The sequence below is a fragment of the Taudactylus pleione genome, unplaced genomic scaffold, assembly GCF_031769625.1.
Source record: "Taudactylus pleione unplaced genomic scaffold, aTauple2 ptg000707l, whole genome shotgun sequence".
In the NCBI taxonomy this organism is placed as follows: domain Eukaryota; kingdom Metazoa; phylum Chordata; class Amphibia; order Anura; family Myobatrachidae; genus Taudactylus; species Taudactylus pleione.
The window spans coordinates 6,719,189-6,741,611 of NW_028285109.1; positions in this window are offsets into that span (position 1 = coordinate 6,719,189).

The window sequence follows — 22,423 nt, forward strand, 5'->3', positions numbered from 1 at the left end:
CGGGGCTTGCGACGAGACCCTTGCAGTAGGGTCTCATTCCCGCAAGCCCCAGTTAGCTTCTGGCTCTTAATAGAGCCGGAATCTCACCACTGACATCACTCGAGAGGTCAGTGGGGCCGCTCCCAAATGGCAGGCGTTCCGTAGGGAACGCCTCAGTTTGGCCAGCCTCCCCCTCTGCCCACCATGAAAACGGTGCGAGCTGTCGATCAAAATCGACAGCCGCCCCCTTTTGGTGCGAGACCCGGAGCGACGGAGCGCTCGTCGCTAGCCAGGTCTCGTGCATGCGCACATAGGAGCCGGCTCTGGCGTGCGCAGTGGCCAAACGTCGACCCGCTCGCGAGTGCATAGCACTTGTGAGCGGATCTGAATCAGGCCCTTAGTAATATCCCCAGCAGGCAGGAACTGACTTGAATCCCTAATGAAGGGAGAGGTCTCCTGTGATTGGTCCATCAGGCTGAGGTCAGGTAACGGGACTACCAACAGGTGAGTAGCTGCACATAGCAGCCAGAATCCTGGTAGCTAGGATAGCAAGTGAGAGCCAATCAGGATGAGAGCCGCAGCGGCACACGTAACAAGTACACTCCTCCAGTCCCCCTGCGTCCCCTCTTGCTCTGTGTCCCCCCCCCTTCCAGTTTACCTTCTTCCTAATCATACAATCCTAATCATCTTCACAGGCAGCTGGCACACACTGAGGGCGTGGACGTCTTCAGTGCTCCTGAGCAGGATGGGGGCAGAGTCGGAACAGCCAAAGCAGCCGGACATGTGCAGAGGACATTTTCCCATCTCTGCCAGACTGCGCATGTGCAGAACGGTGCTGAACTCAGGGGGTCATTCAGACCCGCTCGCGAGCGCAGGATGCTCGCAAGCGGGTCGATGTTCCCTCAATGCGCATGCGCACGACGGAGGGAGCTCCGTCGTGCGCATGCGTGAGACCCGAATAACGACGGCCAAAGGGGGCGTGCTGTCGATGGTGACTGACAGCACGCCCCCTTTAGTGGGCGTGCCAGGGGCGTGGTTGCCAGACGGAGGCGTTCCAATCGGAATGGCTACAGTTTGAGTCCGGCTCCACTGACATCACTAGTGATGTCAGTGGGAGTGATTTTGGCTCTGATAGAGCCAAAATCACTCCAGGGCTTGCGGCAACGAGACCCTACCACAAGGGTCTCGTCGCAAGCCCGATGGTCGCGATGGTCTTGACCATCTTTTTGGCCGCTCGCATATGCTGTGGGTGGCCACCCACAGCTATGCGAGCGGCCGGGAGGCCGCTCCTTTTTTAGGGAGGAGGGCACTGATTCAGAGCGAGCGCTCTGGTCAGAGCGTTCGGCTTTGAATCAGGCCTTCAGTTCGCGGCAGTCGGAGCTCACCTAGCAGACTGCATTGCACTTTCACTAGTATGGCTAAAGCGGGCTGCAAAAAAATGCAATAGTGGCTGCATGCGGGCTGCACATTTGACACATCTGATCTAGTACCATCTATAAAATGACAGTTCAAAACTGATTTGTTGCTATGGACAATTTCCCCTCTTTATGGGGGTGATGTATCAAGAATGTGCTAGATAAATGACTGAATCTGATTGTGTGCTTGAAGCAATTTCTCCACTTTATCTCTCCAAAGTCTTGATAAATCTCCCCTTATATCTCTTGAAAGTTTGATACATTTCACCCATAGAGAGTCTAGGGACTACCCTGTAGGCTTATATATTTTCACTTTGAAGATTTGCACTTTATAGCTATTGATGTTAAAGAAAACTTTAGTTTTAGCGAATGTTATCGTCCAGATAGATACTGTATTAAGATTCAACTGTCTTCAATGCACAGATCATAGTAGTTGTTCTGTTGTTCTTTTCAATGGCAAAAGCAAAAAATAAATGGCAGAAAATAGAATTCTTTGAATATGGTGTTCCACTTTATATTATCCTGTATGTGACTGTGCTTTGCGTGTCTCTAGTTACTAAAACACAACACAAAGGCTGATGGAGTCATCTATTGCTGCTTTTTGTATTCATTTTTTACACCTCATCAATCATTTGCTACTGGTTGTATCTATGTTGTCAGTGAAAAATTCCAAGTAATGTTTATTTGTGTTTTACTCATGTTTACAGGTTTCATTTGTGTGCCTGGATCATAGGTGTGTTTTTTTTTTTCTAAATAAATTATTTTATTGATTTTAAAATCTGTGAAAGTCAAGCAGCAACATATACAGAATATAGTAAAACAAAATGATGAAACTGACAAAATTATAGAATAATCACAGAAAAATAAGCATATAGCTGGAAAGGAGATATGAAAAAGTAATGAGCAGGTACGGTATAGACAGACAAAGCGGTGGTTAGCAATGTCTGTTAAAATCTGTGGGTCATCCCCATATGGGCACATATTATTATTATTATTATTATTATTATCCTTTATTTATATGGCGCCACAAGTGTTCCGCAGCGCCTTACATAGTACATAGAACTAATAAGTGAACAAGAAACAAGTAACTTACAGTACATTACAGTGCAGGACAGGGACACAACTTATATACATTGCTGAAATAGTGATTAAAGCACTCACAATAAGCTGCCGGGAGTTGGCGGTCCCGTGTTAGGTGCCCTAATGGGGAGTAGAGAGTAGAAGAAAATGTAAAGAAAAGCACATGAGGGAAGAGGTCCCTGCTCATGAGAGCTTACATTCTAAGGGGAGGGGCAGACAGACAGGCGTGACACAGAAGGGGAAGATAGGAAGGAAAGAGCATGAGGTGGGTTAGGAGGAGTGCTGGAAGGCCTTGATGAAGTAGTGGGTCTTGAGAGCCTTTTTGAAGATTTGTAGAGAGGTGGAGAGTCTGATAGGGAGAGGGAGAGCATTCCAAAGGTAGGGAGCAGCACGGGCAAAATCTCGGATGCGGGAGTGGGAGGAAGTAATCAGTTGGCAAGAGAGGCGGCATGCATTAGTTGAGCGAAGTGGGCGGGTGGGAGTGTGAAGGGAGAGAAGGTCAGAAATGTATGCGGGAGAGGATTTGGTGAGGGCTTTGTAGGTGAATGTAAGAACCTTGAATTGGCATCTGAAGGGGAAGGGGAGCCAGTGTAGGGCTTGAAGGAGAGGGGAAGCAGATATAGAACATCTGGAGAGGAAGATGAGCCGAGCAGCAGCATTGAGAACAGATTGTAGTGGAGAGAGGTGAGAGACTGGGAGGCCAGCTAGGAGAAGGTTACAGTAGTCCAATCTGGATATGACCAGTGAGTGGATGAGGGTTTTAGTGGCATCCTGGGTGAGGAAGGGTCTAATCCTGGAGATATTTTTTAGGTGAAAACGGCAGGACTGCGAGATGTGCTGAATGTGCGGTTTAAAGGAGAGGGAGGAGTCTAGGATAACTCCAAGACAGCGCACTTTGGGGCTAGAGGAGATAGTTGTGCCATCAATAGATAACGAAATTGTGGAAAGTGATGTAGTGGAAGAGGGTGGGAAGATGATCAGCTCAGTCTTAGACATGTTAAGTTTAAGAAAGCGCTGGGACATCCACGAAGAGACAGCAGAGAGACAGTTGGAGATACGGGTAAGGAGCTCAGGGGTGAGCTCAGGGGTGGAAAGGTAAATTTGAGTATCATCTGCATAGAGATGATATTGGAGGTCAAAGGAGTTAATGAGTTCACCTAAAGAGGATGTATATAGGGAGAAAAGGAGAGGTCCAAGAACAGAACCTTGGGGAACTCCTACCTTTAGTGGAAGTGGAGGGGAAGAGGAGTCATGAGAGGATACAGCGAAGGAACGATCAGAGAGGTAGGAGGAAAGCCAGGAGAGGGCAGTTTCACGTAAACCGAGAGAGTAAAGGATTTGCAGGAGGAGAGGGTGGTCTACAGTGTCAAATGCAGCAGAGAGGTCAAGGAGAATGAGCAGAGAGTAGTGGCCCTTGGATTTGGCAGCAAGGAGGTCGTTGCTGACTTTCGTGAGGGCAGTTTCCGTGGAGTGGAGAGATCGGAAGCCAGATTGAAATGAGTCAAGGAGGGAGTGGGAGGAAAGAAAGGTGGTAAGGCGGTTGTAGACAATACGCTCAAGGAGTTTGGAAGCAAAAGGGAGAAGAGAGATGGGTCGATAGTTTGAAAGTATGTTAGGATCAAGGGTAGGTTTTTTAAGAATGGGGGAGACAAGAGCATGTTTGAATGCAGAAGGGACAGTGCCAGATGATAGGGAAAGATTAAGGAGGTGAGCCAGATGGGAACAGGCAGAAGGAGACAACCAACCATCCTATTATACAACATTGATTAATGTGGGAAAAGCCATGGTACTGTACTGTAAGCAATAAGTAGACAATACACCCCTCATGAGAAAAACTAGGGGTGGTAGAAATACAACTTCTACACGTTGGGTACTTAAGGGAATATGTATCAAGCCGTCTACATAGTGGAGAAATTGCACATAGCAACCAATCAGTTTTTACCTATGATTTTATAGAATGTATAGCAAACAGAAATCAGTATGCATCACATCAACTTATAATAATTAGCAAAAACTAGCAATTTCTTGTATAAATAATGTAAGTCGTTATCACAGCCTAGTCCCCTTGGTAATTTATTAACAAGAACTTACTGTAGCCTACTTGTTGAGGGACAGACTTGGGGGTATAATTAGTAAATGGCAGCTTTTCAAAGGCATGTTTTGCATTTAACAGTATTGCCTTTTTAAATTCTGTGGGTAAAACAGCAAACAGTCTGTAGCTTTGGGAAGCCACAGTTTAGTAAATACACCCCTATAAATCTTATTTGTCTGGGTATATGGTGTAGAGATGAGCGGGTTCGGTTTTCAGAGATCCGACCCACCCGAAATTTGCAGATCCAAGCCGGCTCGGGTTTCCTGCCTGACTTGGATCTCAAAACAAGGCAAAACGTCATCATCCCGCTGTCGGATTCTCGTGCGTTTTGGATAGTATAAAAGATCCCGCGTTCGCTGCCATTTTCATCCATCTGTGGAGAGTGATGAGGAAGGGGGCTGTGTGTAAATGTGATCGCTGTGCTGTGCTGTTGCTGACACTGTGCATAGGGGCTGGTTACTGTTGTCACTCAGGGGCTGGCTGCTTATGTCCATAGAGGGAGGGGCTGGCTGTTGTCCATATATAGGGGCTGGCTGGCTCTTGTCCTGTCCACTCCATAGGGGCTGGCTGTTGTCCATAGGGGCTGGCTGGCTGATGTCCTGTCCATAGGGGCTGGCTGTTGGCCATAGGGGCTGGCTATGCTGCTGTGTTGTCCAGCGGGTGCTCTGTCCATCAGGGGTGCTCTTCACCCCCAGTGTGAAAAAAAAAATTCTGTGTGTGCGCATTAGCCACACTTATCAGCAACGTAGGTGTGCAGGGGTGCAGCCTGTGTCATTTATCAAGGGGCTGCTGCCTCGTTCAGGGGTGCTCTCCCTCCCAGTGTGAAAAAAATAAAACACAATTCTGTGTGTGATTGTGTGCGTTATCTGCAACTTAGCTGCACTATAATTGCTTGGGAACACTGCTGTTAGACTGCAGTGAGTATGGAGGACAGTCACATGACAGGAGAGCAGGATCCACATACCAGTCTTGTAACTGCCGGCAGCAGTCATGATGACAATGCAAGGCCATCAACGTCATCTATTAAGGCCGATGCACCAGGGCTTAAGTCAGGCCATGTAAAAAAAATCAACTTTTACTTTAGAGAAACAAAAATTTGGCAATATGCCATTCACTACACAAAGTGGCAAGGAAAGGATTAGGCCTTGGCCTTTATTTATAACTAGTGGTTCTAGTTGTGATGATTTAACCCCTCTGCTTGTAGAAGAGGTACAAAAATGTTTGAATTGTCTCCGAAAAGTCACAGATCCCCAAGGAGAGTCCGGTGTGTCCGCGGTTGCCATGTGTGAGCCTGACCTTTCTAATGGTGCATACACACGGTCAGATTTTTCCTTCAGATCTGAACGATAACGATTTAAACATCGTTCAGTCGTTCATATCTGAAGGAAAATCTGACATATCTGACATGCCTGAATGATGGACGATGAACGATGCGCGTTCCCGTTTGTCAGATAACGATATCTGACCTCTGATGTGTTTGCAGTCAGACTTGGACGATTCCATTAATTTTAATGCAGTCAAAAATCGTTCAAATCGTTCAAAACTTTGGTAAAATAGTTCAAATTGTTCATCTGACAAATCTGACCGTGTGTATGCTCCATAATACTGTACATGAAGAGGATTCTCATTCCACCATTTGTGTGCCCTCTGCAAATATGGGAATGAGCAGCACAAGTCAACATGCTGACGTAGAAATTGAGGATGCATCTGTGGAATTGCAGCAGGAGGACGAGGAGGATATTTACGTAGTTGGCGATAACAAGGATGATGATGATGATGATTAGGATGTTGGTGCTGAGGATGTTTGTGTAAAAACTGTAAATCAGGCAACAGTTGTTACCTATGGTGTGAAAAATTCCATTGTTGCCATGCCTGGGCAGAGGACTAAAAAATCCACTTCTCATGTGTGGAATCACTTCCACCCAACTTCAGACAACCTTTGCCAAGCCATTTGTAAATATTGCCATGTAGCAGTGAGTAGAGGTAAGGACCTTAACCATCTTGGAACTTCACTTGCAGCGCATTCATCAAATTGGAAAGGATATTTCAAATTCTGAAACTTTGTGGCAAAAAACAAACAACAATCGGTCCAGTGTCACCTAGCTGCTCCCTTCTATCTGGATCCAAGTGCCTGCAAATCTCCCCCACCAACACCCGCATCATGATCAACATCCTCATTCATGATCGAAAGTAGTCCAGCATCCAATATCATAAGGACTGACTCTTCTCCTATCCATTGTTCCTCAGAAGGATCCTTGAGTGCTACGCCTTCTGCTGCTGTTGCTCTGACAGGTTCTCGATCCCCGAACGTGGACCTGGAAGAACACTACTTTTAGTAGTTTAACCAAACAATTGACTATCAAACAATCCTTTGCATTTGCGAGCAAGTATGACAGCAAACACCCAGTTGCACAGTGGATTACTTATGCCATAACAGCTATGCTGGTATTAGATGTGTGTCCAGTATCTGCCATTAATGCAGTGGGATTTAGACAGTTAATAGAGGTCCTGTGTCCCTGCTACCATGTCCCTTCTAGATTCCCTTTCTCTAGAATAGCAATTCCCAATCTGTACAAGGACATTAAAAAAAACCTTATTAATATCCTCCCAAAGGCCATTGTGCCTACTGTCCACTTAACCACTGATATGTGGACAAGTGGGACAGGGAAAACTAAAGATATAATTACTGGGACAGCCCACTGGGTAGGTGTATTGTCTCCAACAGTGCAAACAGCAGCAGCATCTAACAAATGCCAGCTCATTCAGAGGCAGGCTACTAAGAGGCATACCACTGAGAAATGCTCAGGGAAATCATTGCAAAATGTCTTACCCCACTTTGACTCTCCTCAGGATTTGTGATTTCTGCCAATGCCAGCAATATTGTGCGAGCATTACATGTGGGTGAATTCGAACACATCCCATGTTTTGCTCACACAATTAATTTGGTGGTGCAACATTGTTTTAAAAATTACAGGGGCATGCAGGAGATGCTCACAGTGGCCCATAAGTTTTCTGGACATGTTCAACATTCAGCAACTGCGTGTCAAAGATTGCAGAATCAGGAAGAACTGTTGAATTTGCCCTGCCATTAGCTGAAGCAAGAGGTAGTAATTAGGTGTAATTCTACCCTCTATATGCTTCAGCAGATGGAGGAGCAGCAAAAGGCCATCCAAGGCTAAACTACAGCCTATGACATAGGGAGAGGAGTGGGAATGCACCTTAGTCAAGAACAGTGGATAATTTCTGCATTGTGCAAGGTTCTCAAACCCTTTGAATTTCCCTCATGTGAAGTTAGTTCAGACACTGCAAGCTTGAGTCAGGTCATTCCCCTAATCAGACTTTTGCAAAAGCAGCTGGAGAAACTGAAGGAGGAGCTGAAATGGAGTGATTATGCTAGGTATGTTGGACTGGTAGATCAAGCCATTCACTCACTTTGCCAGGATCCAAGGGTCATCAATCTCTTGAAATTAGATCACTATATTTTGGCGACCATACTTGACCCTAGGTTTAAGTCATACCTTGTGTCTTTCTTTCTGACGGACATAAATCTGAAGAGATGCAAAGAACTGTTGGTGAAAAAATTGTCAGCTCAAGTGGCATGTGACACGGTATCTTCTCCTCCTTCAGTTTCTGCAGCTACCAGCTGGTGGTGATGCAGATGAGTCAGCAAAAGCTAATGACATCTGGTTGGGTCTGAAAGAACTGTCTACAATGAGTGACATGTCTACCGTGACTTTGTCTGATACGGTCACCATTCAGAGAATGGTGGATTACTATTTTAGGGATAGCATCCAAATAGGCATGTCAGACAGTCTGTTTCACTACTGGCAGGAAAAAGAGGCAATTTGGAGTCTCTTATACAAACTGGCTTTGCTGTGCTTAAGTTTCCCACCCTCCAGTGTGTACTCTGAAAGAGTTTTCAGCGCAGCTGGGAACATTGATCGGCATAGGAGATTACTTCCCCAGAATGTGGCAAAGATGATGTACATCAAAATGAATTGCAAATTCCATGAGGAAGATCTTTACCAGCAATTAAGTAAAAGAGGATGAACACACTGATGGGGATGACAATGACAATGATCTTACCTATGTTGTAAAGCCAGTTTGTATATGGGATCATTGCCACTACTGTCCACTGCGCATTGGCAGCTTGTTTTGTGGGGGGTCCAATCAAACCAATCATTTCAGCCCCCTGTTGCTGAAGTGATTGGTTTGTTAAACTGTGAATGTCCTATTTCATATATACAACATAAGGGTGGGTGGGAGGGCCCAAGGACAATTCCATCTTGCACCTTTTCATTTCCATTATGTGCTGTTTGGGGCATTGCTGACTGACATTTTTAATGTTATGGTTTATGAATGTCCAGAAATTGTAATGGCCACAGACAGCATCTCCTACATGCCCCTATCATTTTTTTTAAATAAAATTCTGAACCAACTGCTGTTTGTGTCAATCTGGCGGCACAAGTCACACAACATTGACATTCAGCCAAGAGTTCTCAGCCCTCAAGGCTGCTACATGGCCCAAAGGCCACATCCCACCAAGAGTTCTCAGCCCTCAAGGCTGCTACATGGCCCAAAGGCCACATCCTACTTCCCGGCCCAAAGGCCACCTGTTGCCAGCTCCTCACCAGCCCTCAAGGCTGTAATGGTTGCAAGTTGCAAAGAGTTCCAGCCCTCAAGGCTGTTTCAGGGCTGGTTCCTCATCATAGCTCTATATTCCAGTACTACTCAGCCCGGAGGCTGCATCAACAATTAACTATCAACTATCATTTATTGCTTCAGCCAGTGACTGCACCAATTATCAAGTATCAACTCTTCTTACTTCAGCCAGTGGCTGCACCAACTATCAACTATCAATTCCTCCTTCAGTCAGTGACTGTATCAATTACCAACTATCAATTCTTCAATCGTCAAGGGGTACCCCAACCATCATCTTTGCACAGTCCTCAACTCTATTTATCACTCAGTTTTTAGCCAGCTAGCTGGATGCAACCTTTTGGCCCTTAACTAGATGAAAAGATCAATATCGTGAGCTGTGAGGTGGACAAAATTGACTGGAAATGAGTGGAAAAAAATGTTAATAAGGTTAATACTGTAGGAACAAAAACGGGCCCGAAGTGATTTTAGCTGTTTTTATGATTTTTTATTTTTTATTTTATTTTTAGGAAATAATCCAGATCTAAAATCGAAACACAAAACACAGAGGTGAGGTTTTGGCAACACTAATCCAGATCCAAAACCAGGGAGATCCAGATCCAAAACCAATACAAGGGGGTAGGGGCACATCTCTAATATGGTGGCGCTTCAATTCACGACGAGCCAGAAGTAACCAAGTAATTTTGGTGCAAATAGATGACATTTTGGGAAACCTCTGTTTTCATTTCCTGTGTATACAATAACAATCTACATATCTAACATACAGTATATAAAATAATTGGTTGTGATATTTTGCATAGTTTGCTTTTGGAATTTGGTTTATATAGCTCTGTCTATATTATTATTATTATCTATTATTATTATTAATTTATAGGGCTTTACAGCACTTTCTGAAGTAAATACAGTTTAGAGATGAGCGGGTCTGGTTCTCAGAATTTTGGGGATCCAGGGCGAGCCGAACCACAGCTCGAATCACCCTGCCTGCCCCATATCCCTCCCTGAGGCAAAACCTTGCGATCCTGCTGTCGGATCGCAAGGTTTTGCATTGAGCAGGCTTAACGCTTATTGGCTGAGAGAGCCGTCTGTCATGGCTCTCAGCCAATCAGCGTTAAGCCCACAGGAAGTTAGGTTTTAGGAAGATGCCGCCCTTGCCTGATGCCACCAGCAGCCCCCGCTGCCGACACCACCCACACCCCCTGCTGCCGACCTCCACTGGCAGCATTCCCCAATGCCAACACCCCCACTGCCGACACTGCTGGCACCCTGCATTGAGGACACCACCGGCACCTATGCACTTCTAACACCATCAGGACCCCCACACTGAGGACACCGCTGGCACCTCTGGTCTACCGACACTGCCAGCACCATGCACTGAGGACACAGTCAGTGACCCCACACTGTCGACACTGTTGGCTCTCACACACTGATGACACCACCAGCACTCCTGCACTGCTGACACTGTCAACACATGTGCACTGAGGACACCACTGGCACCCCCGCTTTGCCGACACCCTGCACTAAGGACACTGCCAGAACCCCCGCACTACTGCCCCATGTATTGAGGATGCTATCAGGGGACCCCACACTGCCGCTACCGACGGCACTTCCGCATTGAGGACACTACTGGCACTCTTGCATTGAGTACACTGCCAGCATACCGCACTGCCAACACTGCTGTCACAGTAAGTGCACTATTGGTGTATCCAATCCATACTGTATAACGCACTGTTCCGTGTTGGAACTTGGAAGCTGAACTGCCACATGTTAGTGCCGCCCACTGTGTCACTTACCTTAGTCAGCTAGCTGGATGCAACCTTTTGGCCCTAAACAATATGAAAGAAAATAATATTATGAGGTGGTCAAAATTGATTGGAAATTACTGGAAATAAATGTTATTGAGGTTAATAATACTGTAGGAACAAAAACAGGCCCAAATTATGTGATTTTAGCTGTTTTTATCATTATTTTTTTTGAAAAAAAAGTACAGATCAAAACCAGAAAACAAAACACACAAGGGCGGTTTTGGCAAAACCAATCCAGATCCAAAACAAGAGGAGAAACAGATCCAAAACCAAAACACGGAGGTCGGTGCACATCTCTAATACAGTTACAGTGCAAACACAACAGGAAATAAAGGGGCATATTTATTAGTTATCGGGTTCTAGGACCGATAATTATAATTTCATATCGCCACTTATCACGGCAATATGAAACGAAGGATTTCAGGAGTGTATTAAAAACCACCTGAAGGATCCATCTCCTGGTAATTTCTGCTAGGAGCAGCCAATAAGCCACTATAGCTAACGCATTCCTGAGCTTGCGAAAATGGGAGGCTGCAGCAGATATCTCTGCAGCAGTTAGGATAAAGAAGCCTATTAACTATTTAGAGATGATTATTATCTATTTGCTATCATATTGCTAACTGCTGTCATACATTAGTATTTCATTTGTGCTGCATTGACTGTCATTTGTATGGTAATTATTATTTTCTCCATATTGACCTCCCTGGACCCACTTCCTCTTTTTCCCCCCTTTAATAAATCTAATAGATTATCCTATTTATCAAGGCTGTCATGTACAGTCATTTTACTGTGTGTATGGTGCTAGCCTCTCTGTTACAACCTGAGGTGGATTTAGCTTATGAAGTCATTGTCAAAGGAGAAGGAAGATGCGCTGTAGCTGCCGTCTCAACTGTAAGATACCATCTAAACCTAACTTATATGTGCTCACAACGGGTTGGGTATGGTTCAAATACTGACGCCGTAAGCCCAACTGTTGAAAATCCTGACTACGGGTAGTAAGTACCCTAATCCTTCCCCTAACCCTCCCATGGTGGTGCCTAACTCTAACCTCCCTGGGGGTGCCTAAACCTAAAAACCTAACCTCCCCCCCAGTAGTGCCTATAAGTCTCCCAGGGGGGTGCCTAACCCTAATCTCCCCCCGGGGGTACCTAAACCTAACCCCTCATCCCCGGGCTAACACTTCGGGATGCCGGCATCGGGATCTTAATCCTGTTCAGGATTCCAGTGTTGGGATATCGGCGGCCAGCATTCCGTTCGCTGGCATCCTCACTACATCCTGCTCACAATAACACCCGGGGTGCCACAAGTAAACCTGTACCCAGTTGATGGACACAGGGCCTGATTCAGACCTGGACGCTATTTGCGTCGCGTAAAGTCGCCCACTAAGTAATAGTGAGTGGCCGCACTATGCGCTCACACCTGTATAAAGACGCCCCTTTGCCACTCGCAACACACGTCATCTCCGGCAGTTTTAGGATTAATCCGGAACATCGAGAGCCATCGGAGCTGCTCACAGCGCTTGTGGTAACCTTTTCCCACCACAACATTGCGAGCAGTTCTGGCTAATATACAAACCAGTCACGTGTGTAATGACGCTACTTTACTAATTATGCACACCCATTAAACGCCATTCTCATGGGTGAGCACGCCTGTGTTCGCACATCCACTCCCCCGTTTTGAAGCACCTTCCCCTGTTACCACCCACAAACTGCACTGTCACTCAAAATAGCGGTCCGACTGCGGGCTACGGGCGAGCACTTTCCGATCGCACTGACTGGTTCGCGCACATGCATTGCGACTCATCGCATGCGCAGATTGCGAAAAATTGCTCAATGCGAGCGAGCGCAGCATAGCGTCCGGGTCTGAATCGGGCCCACAGCACAGAGTTTCAGAATAACTGTTTGCAAGAGGGAGGTTATGGACATATAGATAAAGCTAGAGAAGGTACACACTTGTACAGTCATACTTCAGATTTACTACAGATACACAAGGGAAGTAGACCCTGCTTGTGAGAGTTGTTTATCAGAGGAGGGGCCAATGTGCAGTCTCTGGGCCTGAATGGGAATAGAGTAAGAAAGAGGAAGTAACTGTGCATCTTGGTAAAACTATGCTGCACTGCAGGAGGGGCAGATGTAAAATGTGCAGAGAGATTTAGATCTTTGAGGGGTTTGTCCAAACTGAAATCTAAATTGTAATGTAAAAGTAAAGCAGTCCAACATTTGTGGGCTATATGCAGAAGCAGCCAGTATTTACCCCTCATGCAAAAACAAATGGATGTATTTGCAGGAATCTGTATGACACACAACCGGACATAAGCCCGGCGGATGTAATACCGACGCCGGAAGGCAGAAGACTGAAGATCCTGACAGGGTAAGTATTTTAACTATCCCTAACCCTCTCCTGCCCTAACACTAACCCTCCTTTAGAGGTACCTAACCCTAACCTCCCCCCCTGGTGCCTAACTGTAACCTCCCCCCAGGGGTGCCTAAACCTAACCTCCCCTCTCTGCACCCAAAACCTAACCCTCCCAGGGGGGTACCTAACCCTAACCAACCCCCGGGGGTGCCTAACCCTCCTGGGGGGGTGCCTATCACTAAGTCCCCCCGGGAGCCCCTAAACCTAACCCTCTCATGTGGCTGTTCGGTATGCCGGGCGTCGGGATTTCAGTGGGTGGATAATGATAGGTGTTGGGATTTCGACGGCTATCATTAGTCCTATGCCGGGATTTCACAGTCGGGAAGCCGGTGGTCTGCATTTCGACTGCCGGCTTCCTGACTGCATAGCGTATCTGCACCCTTTGCATTTTTAACATGGTTTGTCCAGGCACACAGCTACTTGCTCTATCTTAGTCGGTTCCCAAAACTGAATCAGGCTAAGCCCTTGTGCTAGAGTCCACCACTAGTGCCATTTTTTAAGTGATTTTTTTTTACTGTGCAAGTGCATATCTCTGGGAAAATGGCGCCGGCAGCTGCGGCTACATGGTAATTGTAGTCAATGGGTGTATGGTGAGCAGTTTGGGCCTCCCTTGACTCAGAGGCATGTGTGCACCCCACACCCTGCACCTTTTATAGATACAGCACTGGGTAGGAGCAGACAGACATGGGAGATACAGGGGGTGAAACAGGGTACGGGAAGAAAAGTGGTGGGTTAGGAGGAGGGCTGTAGATAAAGAAATGGGCTTTTAGGACTCGTTTAAAGTTTTGGAAAGCCCAAATACTGTGCCATACAGTAAAATAGACAGCCATTGCCCCAGCTCTAGACTATAAATGCTGTTAAGTGTGAATGCACAAATAGATAGCAGAATAGCAGTGCCTAAACTTAATTCCTTGAAATATGAATTGACAGCAGAACATAGGGCCTCATTCAGAGGCGGTCAGAGGATGCAAGCGGTCGCTCAGAAACTGGGCGGCCGCTTGCATCCTGACCGCCCGCCTCTGTTTTGGTCGTTAGGCTGTGGGTTAACACCCACAGCTCTAACGACCGCTAGGGTGATGGTCTCTGACCATCGCGGCTTACGATGAGACCCTAGGGTAGGGTCTCACTTGTTGTAAGCCCCGGAGATGTCAGTGGGGCCTCCCCCAAACGGCAGGCGTTCCCAAGGGAACGCCTCCGTTTGGGCTGCCACCCCCTCGGCCCGCCTTCCAAACGGGGCGAGCTGTCAATCAACATCGACAGCTCGCCCCCTCTGGAAAGAGACCCGCTACGACCAGCGCTGTCGGTCGTAGCGGGTCTCACGCATGCGCACGAAGGAGCCGGCTCCCTTGTGCGCATGCGCACTTGACAAACATCGAGGCGGTCGTAGACCGTACGGCCGCCTCTGAATGAGACCCATAGTGGCAGAACTTTGCACCTCTGCAAAACAGCCAATTCAGGTGAAATTTATTGCTAACAAGTTCCTGCATATGCTGTATATATGTAATCTCAGTGTAGTATACAGTTATATCTGCTTTGTTCATTACCCAGCATACTTTTTTAAAGTGCATATTCTTTAATAGTGTTTCATTATTGTAGGTTCTGCCTTATGTGGAGATTTAATAGACAATTTAACATAAACTTTCTAGCCTGGCTTAATGACATCTATGGAGAAAATGAATTCTTCTGTGTTGATTGCTTTTTTATGATTGGATATTTCTTACTGTAAAACTGACTGTAAAACATTTACTAGTATTATATGTTTCTTTGGACAGAATTACAATGCCATTGCTACATTTGCGTGAGTTTATGCCAGCTTTTTGCAGTAAAAAAAATTGTAGAAATAAAAATCATTTTTACCAACATACTAACAGCCGATGCAATGTAGCTGGAGCATTAAAGTAATTCATGAATTGCAGAAGAGGGTTGTGCATCAGTATTTTTACATTAGAGTGCATCCCTCTGCAGCGGCCTTTCGCATCCATCATTTCTGTTTTTGAACAAACAGTACATGTAACAGGCACTTAAAACACTGTGTGTTTCCTGTGGTCCCAAAAGATGCATTACTGCCTCACTAATGAACTGCAGTTTAATTCTGATGGAATTAGTGTTTGCAGGCATACATGGCAGCTGTGATTCAGCATCTGGGAGTGTCACAACATAATCTGTAGCTAAAAACATGTGATCGTAATACAGCCCCAACATATAAGGCTGAGCAAATCTATATGGTCTATATGATAAAATTATATATATATATATATATATATATATATACATACATACATACAGTATATACCTTATTATGATTCCCTTATTGTATAGATTCCCTTTAGAAGACACTAATGTGTATCATGCTATCACCTTGCACCTAAAAAACAGAGCAGAGTGAAATATTACAGCAAGCATCATGCTTCTCCTGGTAGCTAGACATAGACTTATTTGTTTGGTACAAATAATTGTTACTGGAAAATTTGGTGAACCGTCAGGATTCTATGAATTGTGAAGTAAGAGAACTAATATAACAAACGGTACGGGAGGAATAAGAGGGGCACACAGGTGAGTAAAAGATGGAAGTGTAACAAATATCTTAGATTGCCACCAGCACACTCAGAGTTAATGCTCAGGATCGGTACTGTACTGTATGTCTAGATACTGCAGGTATTGACCGAAAAGATGTGGTCCTCACGCATCCATTCCGAACACGTACACACTGAGCCGTGGTTACTATAGTAACGGGAGCCATAGGAAACATTTTCAGCTACTAAAATCCCCCCTGCAGCACCCCCTCATCCCCCACCCACGCTTGGGCTGCTTCAGCAACCAGGGCTAACGAGCCAGCGTCTTGCTCAGAAGACAATTAACCCCTCCATTACAGAGGCTGTATTCTGCGGCTACTAGTCCTGATTACTAATGCACCCCCCCATCATCCTAACATGGCTGAAAGTAGCTAACATTAACCATCGTTCTTGGCCCCCTCTGTCTTCTTAGTAATGTAATGATATATACGGTTTATATAATCATGAAGCTAAATTGAAAACAACACAGTAGATGTGGCTCCTAGTAATACACGTACACACTACCATTTTACATGATCTGAACAAGAAGGTTGAGACAATTTATACATTTATTTTGATTTTCTGCTTCTCTGTTGGATGTTTACACAGGATATTTTCTTTCATATAGGCCATTAAGGTAATCTGCCACCTACACACAAAGAAGCCATTTTGTCAACTGAGGAACCAATGTCTCATACAATCAAGTGCCACATGCTTCAGTGATGTCACTAGCTCTTAGTAACTTGATTACATTGTCGAAAATACTGATTGAGACCACAAAATGACTGACGCCAATGTATGTACAAGCAGTACAATACCACTTTGGCAAACGCACCTCCTAAGTGCACATGGCATCATGACATCACGTGTGCTGCAAAGAGAAGGCTGGGAGCAGGAAACTGGGTGCCAGGCGCCTATCCAGACATCCCACAAGCTGGGCACAAGTGTCAATGGGCCAACAACTGTGCTGCCCCCTGAGCATTACACCTTTGGCGGCAGCACCGTCTGTGTATACATGATTTGTACATATTAAGTAGACAAGCCTGGCAATAATCAAGTACGATAACAGTTAATAGGGTACAGCATCTGTAATTATTTAATTATTTTGGGGAGATGTACTAAGCCTCTGAGAGTGATAAAGTAGAGAGGGATAAAGTACCAACCAATCAGCTCCTGTCATTTTTCAAACACAGCTTGTAACATGGCAGTTAGAAGCTGATTGGCTGGCACTTTATCGCTCTCCACTTTATCACTCTCCAAAGCTTAGTACATCTCCCCCATTGTGTTAAATACTGTATAATGAAACCATAAAAAGCCAACAAGATGCACTTTGCAATGTGCACAGAGGATGACCTTTCAGTTTCAGAGAGATGTGGCATAACCACCTTATGTTACCGCTATCCAGCCCTTCTGCTCCACGGGAGGTTTCTGTCCTCCCTGACCTCGCCTTAGGAAACCTGCGTTACGGTTTGACAGGTGTACCGCCCCAGTCAAAAACTCCCCACCTGCCACTGTTACATGGGCTGTTTCTAAAATATTTTGGAAATTGTAAATATGACCAGCTTTTAGGGGTCGATCCAATTTGGTGCGAGTAGCTAGTTTGTCTCTTGAAACTCGCAGACTTCACAGCGAAGCGCGCTCCTGAGAATTCTCTAATTCAATTAACAATGCCTATTTGCACTACTCGCAGTGGAGGGGTGCGAATTGACTGCCAAATGAGATTTGCGAGAAATGCATGAAAAGGTGGGGAGACCATTCTGGGGCCCCCAAAATGGATAATTTCGTTAGCAGGACTGTATAGACGGCTGTTTGTGGGCATTAGGAAGTTACTGTAGGTTTTTAAATGCTGTCAAATGGCTAATTTGAGTTTTGTTTTTTGTTTTTTAAATGCAAGAAAATGATTAAAAAAACTTTTTTTTCGTTTAATCTCAAACGAAAAGTGCAAAAAAAAAAGTAGGAAAAAGGTTGATTTTGGGGTACTTTGAGGGCACCTTGAAAAATGTTAAAAAAATTATAAAAACAATTATTTTCAACTAAACTATTATAGTTAAATTTGGGGTGCCTAAAAAGTTGATTTTTTTTTAACCCCCAAAAATGACATGTAATTATTGGACTAATTAAGCCTTGGAACCTTCCACATGCCTAATTAGTCATTGGGTGTCCAAGGGGTTCAGCACAGTATCCCGGCATTTTAACCTTAAAATAAAGATTTTCCTTTCCATCTCTCACTCTCCAGGAGGTGCGAGTGGAAAGTTGCGAATTCAGTCTGACTGATTCAGTGCGCGTTTCTAATTGGATTGCAAAATGAATTCGCTATGCGATTCAAAGTGAAAATAGCAACTCGTACATCGCAATTCGCACCTAGTAGGATTGGCCCCTTAAACTCTTCTGCTAATGAGTATGCTTTGAATAGGTAGTTTACACATAGGTGTTTACAGCTGATGGCTAAAATGCGGCAGCAAAAGTAAGTTCAAACAATGACATGTGTACAACTTTAAATAGCAAAAATGTGAAGAAAGTCATCACCAGCAATCAATAAACTTGCACCAGGTTTATGGGACTACTAAAAGGTATCGTAAAGATCAGCAAATTGTTCTTAAATGATGGTCAGTTTGTATATCAGTAGATTAATATATACTGCCATAAAAGTAATAGATTGATAGCGGTGTAAAAACTGCATAAACAAAACACACTGATAATACTAGAAGAGTCCTAAATTTATATAGGGCTTTTCCCTATTTAACATGAGTGCAGTTTCAAACACTATCACAGTGTATGACCGGGCCATCTAATAAGGAACCACTACCAGTACAATACTCTTATTACTGTTGCAATCTCAGGAGAGAAATAGCAGGGGACTTTACATAGTAAAGCTAGCTATCAAATAATAGTTAGCATCCAATCAATATTGCTATCTCAGTCTAACATGGTGTAGGTTTTTATTAAGTACCTCTGCAAGCAGAGCTGTATTTTTATGAAGCTACAGTGTGATGCAAGATAAACCCACAAAGTCACTAAGTGAGATCTTTCATCTATAACACCAACCAGTTGTTCCCTTAGTGAATGAATATACAAACCGGTACTTAGGCTGGTGCCAGGACTAAAGCATGTCACAATCTTGAGGAAGGGAGAGGCCACTCCCGAAATGCGTAGGTGAAGTGTGACAGGACTACTTAACATTTGGAAGGACCAGAGTAGCCCCCTGATAAGGAACCTGGGAGAGATTAACCGTACACCTCCACCTTAAGATCTACAGGGCCTTATTAGAGAGACTGCTGGTAATTTCCCATTTTTATCAGTCTATTTTTATATTTATTGTTCCATTGGATTGTTTTTATTGTTTTATTATGGAAATAAATTTTGGAGTTGCAATATTACACTATGTTTTGGCATAATATTATGTCTTGCATGTGACGGATCATCATTGTTCGGGAAAGAACAACAGATAAGGCAGTTCCCTGTTGCCAGCAGAGATGGTAATTCCGCAGATATGATTGCACACTGGAGTGTGAGTGAACCGCAGGTAGTGACAGAAATATGCTGCAGTAGGGCTGCACTAGATAGTAAGAGTCGCAGGAATGAATTGGAACTGCTGACTTGTACACAACTGGGCCACAGGAAGGAACAGTGGCTGGCTACAGATGGTGCAGCTGAACTGTAGACTGATGTGGATGATAGATAACATGGATAGGCCACAGGCTGGTAAGGTGGCTGGACCACAGGCTGGTAATGTGACTAGGTTGCAGGCTGTTAACATGGTTGGGCTGCAGGCTGGTAACACGATCACAGCAGACTGGGAGATACTCAACCAAAAACACAGATTAACTCGCACAGATAATTTGCTCTGATGAGACAGGAGACCAGGAGCAGGGCGGAACCAAACAGACTGGACACTAGAAAAAGACTGTCACCGGCAGGGAATGCTAGGACTGAGTGCAATTTAACAGGAAGAGGAACCAATGCAAACCAGCTTCCTTGATTGCAAATTAATTTGCAGCTGAGCTGCACACACACTGAGAGCACGATTACAAACTGGCTGCAGCTGAAAACTTCCACAATACTGACAGCTTCCCTGCCACCTAGCAACAGCCATTACTGGAAATGGCAAGGCTCTCAGAAATCCCGGCAGTGGATCATAACACATTTTAAACGATGGCCAGCCCCCTAGGTTAACAGGTTTTTTTGAGCCAACTCTAACACTTCAATCTTTCATCCCACTACAGGTTCTGTATGATGAGTGGGTCTGTTAGGTGTGAGTGCAAAATGAGCAACAGTACTGTACATGGTCTAATATAGTGTGGTCAAAAGAGGACATCTAGCAGAGTGTATGTTATCTAAGGAAATAACGGAGTGACTTGATTTAGTATACAGTGAGTTTCTGTTTATTAAATTGCTAAAAATGGAGACACATTACTCCAGACAATCCAAATAAAATGTACATTAAATTATCAATAATATCCAGTGTGGGAAGACTGTTGTCATAGAGATTGTTAGCGAGATGAGCTGGCTCCTTTTGGGTGTTCCACTGACCGTATTCCAAATAGTGGTGATATCTCCCTGTGAGTGTCTGCAGTGTAGAGTCTACTGATAGAATGGGATGTGAAAGATGACCCTTGCTGGGAGGGGCTCTTCATGTATGGTGTGCACACCATAAATCTCCTTTACCCTGAAGATAGTTGCCAGAGTTTTGGATGTCCTTGTGTGTGTGTCATGGCTGCATCCCACACTATGCACTTGCCAGTAGGCTGCAGCATCTGTCCTGGTGTGTGAACTCAAGATCTTTAATCCAGTTGGCTTCACCTCCATGCTTGGGTATCTTTGCTCTGCACTCTGTGGTGGTTCTCTAATAGGTGGATGGAATCACTGCAAATCTTGCAGAATCTCCTGTCCTTGTGTGCACTGAGGTCTGGAGGAGAGAGAACTTCCACCAGGTAGCAGAGATAACAGCAGCTGTGATGCCGGCAGTTACGTGTCCTCTCATGGAGGTGTAACAACCCTGACGCTAGTGCGCTATTGGTCCGCTGTCTTTCCCCCCATTGTATGAAAGTAAACCTCAGCAACTTCTTCCTGTGGGGCCCCTAGGCTTATGAATAATATGGCCCTGTCTGCAAGGAGGTATGGACTTTGCTGTTAACACCACTGAGGTCTCAGATCCCATGCAGGTACCAGATGTGACTGACAGGTGTTGACAAATGGAAGACTTTAGGGTAAATGAGGTGAAACTTATATAGCAAGAATCCAAGAATACTAACAGTGGGAAATGCAGCTCATGTATGCAGGTGATGCTGACAAAGACAAGTGAATGTGTCCAAAGTTTCATAGAGATGGTTTGCACATGCTGGTGTCTGGCACAACAAGAAGCAGGTGGTAGCAGAAGAAAGAATGACAGCACAAGGGATGAAGCCTGCTCAATGGCTCAACAAGAATGTCCCTAGATAGTGCACTGGACTGTGAAACGTACACTGGAATATCCAGCACATGACAGTACCTCTTCTATTAATGGTGGACTCTGGACACCCTAAAATGGGCTGTTTGGGAATTTCGATTGTTTGCTGCATTAACCCAATCACACTCCTATGGGCTCTAGCATTTCCAGTCTACCAAAAGCTGAATTTTCAGTCTAAAATTAAGAATTGGACAGAATTTAAACATCATTACCTTCCTCTTCAATAAAGTTATGAACCACTGTAATAAAAACTAGAACACTTTTATAAATATAATTATGAGGGATGAGTGGGTTCAGATTTCTGAAATCTGAACCCCCCCCCCCCGACCCCCTCCCCCCCGATGTGAGCAGGATCCGAGTCAGGTTCGAGTTTTCCTGCCTCACTCGGATGTGAAATCAAGGCAAAACTTCATCATCCCACTGTCAGATCTTGCAGGTTTTGGATACTATAAAAAGTTCCCACGTCGCCGCCATTTTTCACTCCAGCTGTGGACAGTGAAGAGGGAGGGTGGGAGTTGTGCTGCTGATCTCCATAGGGGCTCTGTCCACTCCACAGTCCATAGGGGCTAGCTGGGCTGTGCTGTGCTGCTGTTGTCCCATAAAGGCTGTAGTCCTAAAGGGGTGCTGTAGTGTTGTCCAGGGGGTGCTCTGTCCATCAGGTGTGCTCCCCCCAAGTGCAAAGAAAACCAATTCTTTTTTTTCTGTTTGTGTGCACTGTAGCCGCACGTGCATCAACAAAGTAGCAGCACCAAGCATGCACCTGTGTCACAAATCAAGGGCCGGCTGAATTATCTGTTGAAAGGTGGCGTAACCCCCAAAGTGCCGGGAAAAAATAAAAAATATATTTTTTTCTGTGTTTGTGACTTGTGTGCAGTGTCCCATAAAGGCTGTAGTCCTAAAGAGGTGCTGTAGTGTTGTCCAGGGTGTGCTCTGTCCATCAGGGGTGCTCCCCACCCAAGTGCAAAAAAAAAACAATTCTTTTT